Source organism: Colobus angolensis, unplaced genomic scaffold (assembly GCF_000951035.1).
Source record: "Colobus angolensis palliatus isolate OR3802 unplaced genomic scaffold, Cang.pa_1.0 Scaffold366, whole genome shotgun sequence".
NCBI classification, from domain to species: Eukaryota; Metazoa; Chordata; class Mammalia; order Primates; family Cercopithecidae; genus Colobus; species Colobus angolensis.
Window position 1 is genome coordinate 630,782 of NW_012116999.1, and position 7,472 is coordinate 638,253.

The following is a 7,472-nucleotide window of genomic DNA, read 5'->3' on the forward strand; positions in this document are numbered from 1 at the left end:
GCTCTACCCTCAGCCTCTGAGGATGGGAGAGGGACTAGGAAAACTCTGAATAATGAGGCACAAAGAGTTTTCTTGTTGGTGAACATGTCAATGTAATGGGAGGGCACACACCTAATGGGAGGACTCCACAGAAACGAAGCTCCTATGTTCTGGACTCTTCTGTATCTCATCCTACAACCTCTTCACCGAGTCATTTGTTTGTATTCTTTATAATAAGCCAACAATTGTAAACGTAGCACTTTCCTGAGTTCTGCGAGTCATTCTAGCAAATTATCAAACATGAAGGAGTGGTGGGACCTAATGAATTTTTAGCCAAGTCAGACAGAAGTGCAGGTAACCTGGGAACCTGGAACTTGCAGCTGGAGTCTGAAGTGGAAACAGTCTTGTGGGACCGCTTAACCTGTGGGATCTACACTAACTCTGGGTAGCTAGTGTCAGAGTTGAAAGACCTTCCCCTTAACATGGGTGATCTGCACTAACTCTGGTTATTGAGTGTCAAAATTAAATTGAATTGTAGAACAGCCAGTTGGTGTCAAAAAGTTGCTATTGAAAGCACACAAAAGGAAAGTGTACAGTGGACCCTGCATCTGATAATTAACCTACTTGGACCAAAAGTTAAACTCATCAATTCTTCCGATATTCCATTGGTGGAAACTATGCATATGAGTGACAGGTTAATGTTGTCCTTAGTTGGACATGTCAGCAAGTCCACACTATGAGAGTTCAAATATTTGGTGGAAAGTTAGCTTTCTCTGTTACAGTGTCTACCTCAAGAAGTTAGAGAAGGGACAACAGAGTGAAACTAAAGTTGGTAAAAGTAAAGATAAAAAAGATAAATATTGCAGGTACTTTTAAAATATTAAACAAAAAACACAGAATTAATAAAACTAAAAGCTAGTCCTTTGAAAAGATAATAAAATAGACAAAGCATTGTCAAAATTTAGTGTACAAATAATACTAGACATAAAAAGGTAGCAGGCATATATAGAGTTCAGATTACATATAATAGAGAATTATGAAAACCTTTATGTTACTAAATTTGAAAATTTAGATTGAAAGGACATTTCTTAGAAAATATAAATTTCAAAAATAGTTCTAATGCTTTTTTTTCAAACTCCAACTATTCAAGTAAGCATTAAAGAAATTGAATCAATAAATTAAAAATCTGCCCAGAAATATTTCTCCACTGTTACCAGACATATTAATAGGTGTGTTATATATTTAAATAAGAGAAAGTATCAATCTTATACAAAAGTTTGAAGTATAGACAAAATAGCAAAGCATCACATAAACTTTTGTAAGGATGATATATAGTTTATATCAAAATCTAACAAGAGTAGTAAGAGAAAAGCACATTTAAGGTCAAGCACTTTCATAAACATAGATGCAGTAATAGTTCTAAATAAGATATTAGCTGATCAGCAGTGTATCTAAATAGTGATTTATGGTTAAACTAAATTTCTACTGGACATTCAAGAATAGTTTACCATTAGAAAACAAACTACCTGTAATTACTACATCAACAGATTAAAGGAGAAAATTATATTACAGTTCCAATAGATTCAAATAATTGATTAAACATCTTTTCATGATTAAAATAACTCACCAAACCAGATTGAGGAAACTTTTTAACCCAATAAAGAGTATCAATAAGGATCTCACAACAAATATGATATCTAATTGTTAAACATTAAAAACCACCCTTAAATCAGGAAACAACAGGTGCTGGAGAGGATGTGGAGAAATAGGAACACTTTTACACTGTTGGTGGGACTGTAAACTAGTTCAACCATTGTGGAAAACAGTGTGGTGATTCCTCAAGGATCTAGAATTAGAAATACCATTTGACCCAGTCATCCCATTACTGGGTATATACCTAAAAGATAATAAATCATGCTACTATAAAGACACATGCACACGTATGTTTATTGCAGCACTATTCACAATAGCAAAGACTTGGAATCAACCCAAATGTCCATCTGTGACAGACTGGATTAAGAAAATGTGGCACATATACACCATGGAATACTATGCAGCCATAAAAAAGGATGAGTTCGTGTCCTTTGTAGGGACCTGGATGCACCTGGAAACCATCATTCTCAGCAAACTATCGCAAGAACAGAAAACCAAACACCGCATGTTCTCACTCATAGGCAGGAATTGAACAGTGAGAACACTTGGACACAGGAAGGGGAACATCACATACTGGAGCCTACTATGGGGAGGGGAGCTGGGGAGGGATAGCATTAGGAGATAAACCTAATGTAAATGACGAGTTAATGGGTGCAGCACACCAACATGGCACATGTATACATATGTAAGAAACCTGCACGTTGTGCAAGTGTACCCCAGAACTTAAAGTATAATAATAATAAAAAATTAAAAAATAAATAAATAAAAAACCACCCTTAGTTTAAAAGATGTTTACTATCACTACTTCTATTCACCACTGAAATAGAAGTACTAGAAAGTTCAATAATAAAACAAAAATTAAACTTATAAGGACCAAAAGGAAAAAGAAAAACTAACATCATCCACTGTCAGTCTATGTACAGATATATAATTATTTATATAGGAAATAAAGAAAAATTGGAATGCAAACTATCACAACTATTAAAAGAGTTAAACAGAATTTCTGTGCACAAAATCAATTTAAAAAGAAAGAACAGTTACAATCCAACGCATCGATAACACCAAATGCTGACAAAGATATGCAGCAACAGCAACGCTCATTCATTGCTGAAGGGAATCCAAATTGGTAGTCACTTTAGAAAACAGTTTATCAGTTTCTTATAAAAGTAAACATACCCTTACCATATGATCTAGCAACAGTGCTTCTTTGTCTTCACCCACATGAGTTGAAAACATGTTCACACAAAAATGTCAGTGTTTATAGCAGATTTATTCATAATCGCCAAAACTAGAAGCAAGCAAGTTCTCCTTCAGTAGATGAATGGATAAACATACTGTTTTACATTTATACAATGAAATGTTACATAATAATAAAAAGAGATGAGCCATCAAGCCATAAAAAGACATATATGAATCTTAAATGAATATTGCTACATGAAAGAAACCAGCTGAAAAAGGATATTAACTGGATGATTCCAATTATATGACATACTGGGAAAGGCAAAATTATAGAGACAGTAAAAACAACAGTGGTTGCCAGCTCAAGGAAGGTGTGGAAAGTTGTATGGGCGTAGTATGGGGAACTTTTCAAGGTAGTAAAATTATTCTGCATGATACTGTAATGGTCAACACATGACAATATGCATTTATCAAAACTTATTAAGCTTTGTAGAACAGAGTCAACCTTAATGTATACAAATGTTGAAAATTATTTATGAGGTCTAGGAGATACCAGGATAGAATGCAGAATGTAACAAAACAGTCTTATTGTATTCCAAATGTATTAAACAACCTCACTGTAGCAGGATGCGCTGCAGACAAAACTCCTCAGACACCGAGTTAAAGAAGGAAGGGGTTTATTTGGCCGGGGGTACCCAAGATTCCTGTCTCAAGAGCCGAGCTCCCTGAGTGAGCAATTCCTGTCCCTTTTAAGGGCTCAAAACTATAAAGGGGTGCACGTGAGAGAGTCGTGATCGATTGAGCAAGCAGAGGGTATGTGACTGGGGGCTGCATGCACTGGTAATTAGATTGGAACAAAACAGGATAGGGATTTTCACAGTGTTTTTCTATACAATGTGTGTAATCTATAGATAACATAGCTGATTAGGTCAGGGGTCGATCTTTAACTACTAGGCCCAGGGTGTGGCGCTGGGCTGTCTGCTTATGGATTTCATTTCTGTCTTTTAGGTTTTACTTTTTCTTTCTTTGGAGGCAGAAATTGGGCATAAGACAATATGGGGGTCGTCTTCTCCCTTATCACAACAACTATTGACTTAGGTAACTTTGAAAATGAGTGGAAGTTGTTTTCCATGGGAGCACTGGGTCAAGAAATATATGAGTTTAGAGCACCTTGTAGTATCAGAAAGTAAGGAAGTGATAAAAAAAAATTCCAAAATGATGGGAGTATATCAAATGAACACAAGACCCAGCTGAGAAAGCTTCCAATGGTTAAAACTGGAAAAATTTGAATAGTAAAATACAGTGGTGTTCATTATATACTGAATAATAAAATCAATGTCTATGAGTTCATACTGATATAAGTAAATAATTAGATAAATAAATGGGGAGAGGGGTGATGTAATATTAGAGTACAGAAACCTAACACTGCCTCAGCCAGGTGTTCAATATCATCATCATCATCAGTGATAAGTCAGGTTGATAGTATATACCCCTGATATTATTTGATGCAAATGGCATTTTACCTTTATGGTCTTCCTTTCTAGAACTCATAACACTATTCTAACCATGAGAAAAACTTCATATAATGTTTCCTAATTCAGAGACATCCTACAAAATACCTGACCAGTAATTCTCAAAGCTACCAAGGCCATCAAAAACAAGGAAAGTATAAGAAGCTGTCATAGCTAAGTGGAGGCCAAGGAGACATGATGACTAAATGTAATGTGCTATCTTGAATTGGATCCTCAAATGGAAAAAAACAATATTAGATAATAATAAATGAGATTTGAATAAAGTATGAACTTTAGTGAATAATAATATATCAATGTAGTTTCACAAGTTATAACAAATGTACTATTCTAATGTAAGATGTCAACAATGGGGCAACTGTGTGTGGGATATATGGGAACTCCATATTATCGTCATGACTTTTCTATAAAACTAAAACTTTTCAAAGTATAAAGTTTATTTAAAAAGAAAAATCAATGAATTCCCATATAACATTAATAAGCAATTTTAGGGGTGAAAAAGGTATAATGCCTTTTCTATTACCCATCACAAGAGTCACTGACAACATTCCTATAACAAAAGACAGGAAAATAAGAGAAAAACATAACAAATTTATTTAACAAAGTTTTATGTGATGCAGGAGCCTTCAGAATCAAAGATCCCCAAACCCAGGGAATACTGTCTATTTTTATAATAAGGTTTAATGAAGAACAGACAGCCATGCAGAAATGTGATTGGACAAATGGTATGATCTAATGGTAACAGACAGAGGAGCGAGGAATCCAGCAAGGCTTTTCTGTTCAGATTCTTCTTGGCCTCTCTGTGTAGAATTTGTTCCTCCTAGGTATGGGGCAAGAACCCTGTCTCTGGAACTAGAGTCTTTAAGAGAGAAAGAAGAGCGTAACCTTCTAGGTTTTAGGGCTTGCTTTAGCAAAGAGGAGTTCTAGTTTCTATGACCTGCCATGGGATGAGGAATTTTGATAACTATGACTAGCTTTGGAGAAAAAAAAAGAATCAGGAGACAGGAGGGCAGAAGATCAGAGAGGAGAGGGTTAGAGAGACCTTGCTTCTGAGGCCCTTCCAATCCCCTTCAGTTCAAAGTCTTCAGCATACCAAGGTGCCATACTTTAGAGTATTGTGTTCTGAGCCCCAATATTATCATAAAATATAGTTTTTTACAAGGAGTAATTGACTATTGCAACAAATGCTATAACATACTTAGGAATAAATACATTTAAAAGATTCAAGATATTTGTGGCATAAATTATAAAACTTCAGTAAATGACATAAATTGATATGCAAATATGTATAGAAATCTGCCATGTTCATGAATAGAAACACTCCAGTTGCTAATGATGCTAATTATTGCCAAGTAAATCAGTAATTGCAGTGTATTTTCAATCTAAATCCCAACTGATTTTTGATGAAACTTTGCAAGCTGATTCTAAAATCTATCTGAAAGACTAGAGAAAAAGCAATAACAGTAATAATAATAATAATGATAATAAAAGAATGTCAAAATGATTTTAAACAAGGAAATAAGATATAGAGATTTTTCCTACCATGCAAGAATTGTTAATTATTGTGTGTGTGTGTGTGTGTGTGTGTGTGTGTATACACGCACCTATCCCCACACACATTATGTCTACATATATGTGTACTAAAAATAAGGGGGAAAACATGGGCAGACTAATACTAAACCACAGTAATTAATCGCTGATTTTTGTTTGATTTTTTTTTTTTAAATGAAAGATGGAATAGAATCAGAGAGTAATACACAGACTTCAAATCTACCTCTTAGGTTTTATCTCTTTTAAAAAGGAGCAAATGTCCAATATTAAGCCTTGATAAGCTGCAGAGTGGATGTAGAGTTATGTATGCTATACTACTCCCTATAGGTTTCTGTGCACCTAAAATATTTCATAATAAAAAACGAGGCAAACTGATTCCGAGAAAATGGAGACCACACATACCATTTTGTCATTAAATTTTGTCATTAAAGAAAGCAGATAAATAGAATGGCAGCTGAAGGAGGAAGTGGGGTCAAGAGAAAAGTACTTATTTTGTTACGTTTATAGGGCGTATCAGTGCACTTATGTGAATGAGCCAGTAGTAAGTGAGAGGTTGCTAATGCCACAGAGAGAGAAGGCATCATTGAAAAGCAAAATCTTTGAGAAGTGAAGAAAAAGGATCTTGAGCACATTTGGAGGGGCTGGGTTTTGATAGGCGTATAGTGCATTTTCTCTATATTATAGTATCTTATTAAAAAACTGTGATTCAGCTTTTCTTTGTCCCATAATGCTTAGAGTGTTAAAGCCTGCTCAAACTCCTAAAATTGCCTTAGGTTAGCAAAGCTCTACCCTGTATCATTAGGAGTGTAATGCAGCTTAACAGTACTTTCTCCAATATTACTGTTTGGTTCCCAGCACAGAAGTCTGGACCAACTGGAACAAAAGGTTACAACCTGGTTAGTGTGCTGAGTGCCCAGTGAGCAGTTTGATTTTTTTCCTGATGAACCTGATTTCCCACATTAGCAGGAACACATGGCATATTCTCCACAGCCTGGCTTTATGTTTAAATATGCACCACATGATATTGTGTGATGAATTCTCTTCTTCTCAGCCTGGAGAAGCAGAATGCAAAAGGAGGATCATCAAAAATGAAGCACCTTTTAGAAAGTCATTTTCTACTAGAAACAAAATAGAATCAGGTTTTAGGACATCACCTGTTCTTTTATTTCCATCAATCAAACAGAAATACTAAAATGCAATGTTTGTGGTGCCATGTTAACAGTTCTTAAAAACAGAATGGTAATTAGCTCACATGGGAAATTTAGGAATCATCTTATCCAAGCCCATTAATTTCCATACAACCCAACCCAGACCTCTCCAACCTGTAGATACCAATGAAATTCCCTTTACACTCATATTCAAATTACAAAGGATTTCTCAATCAGGAAACAACATTTCCTCAAGTATCCTCCAATTATTTTTGAAAACCCACAAAATGGTTCTCACAGGAGGCTTAAAATTAGTCTTGAAGCTTTGGTGACCACTGATTTTCCTGTCCTAGTTACTCCAATTTTCATTGATTGGAACTTCCAATTATTGACACTTAAGGTCAAGAACAAGTCTAGCTAAGTAATTGAGCAT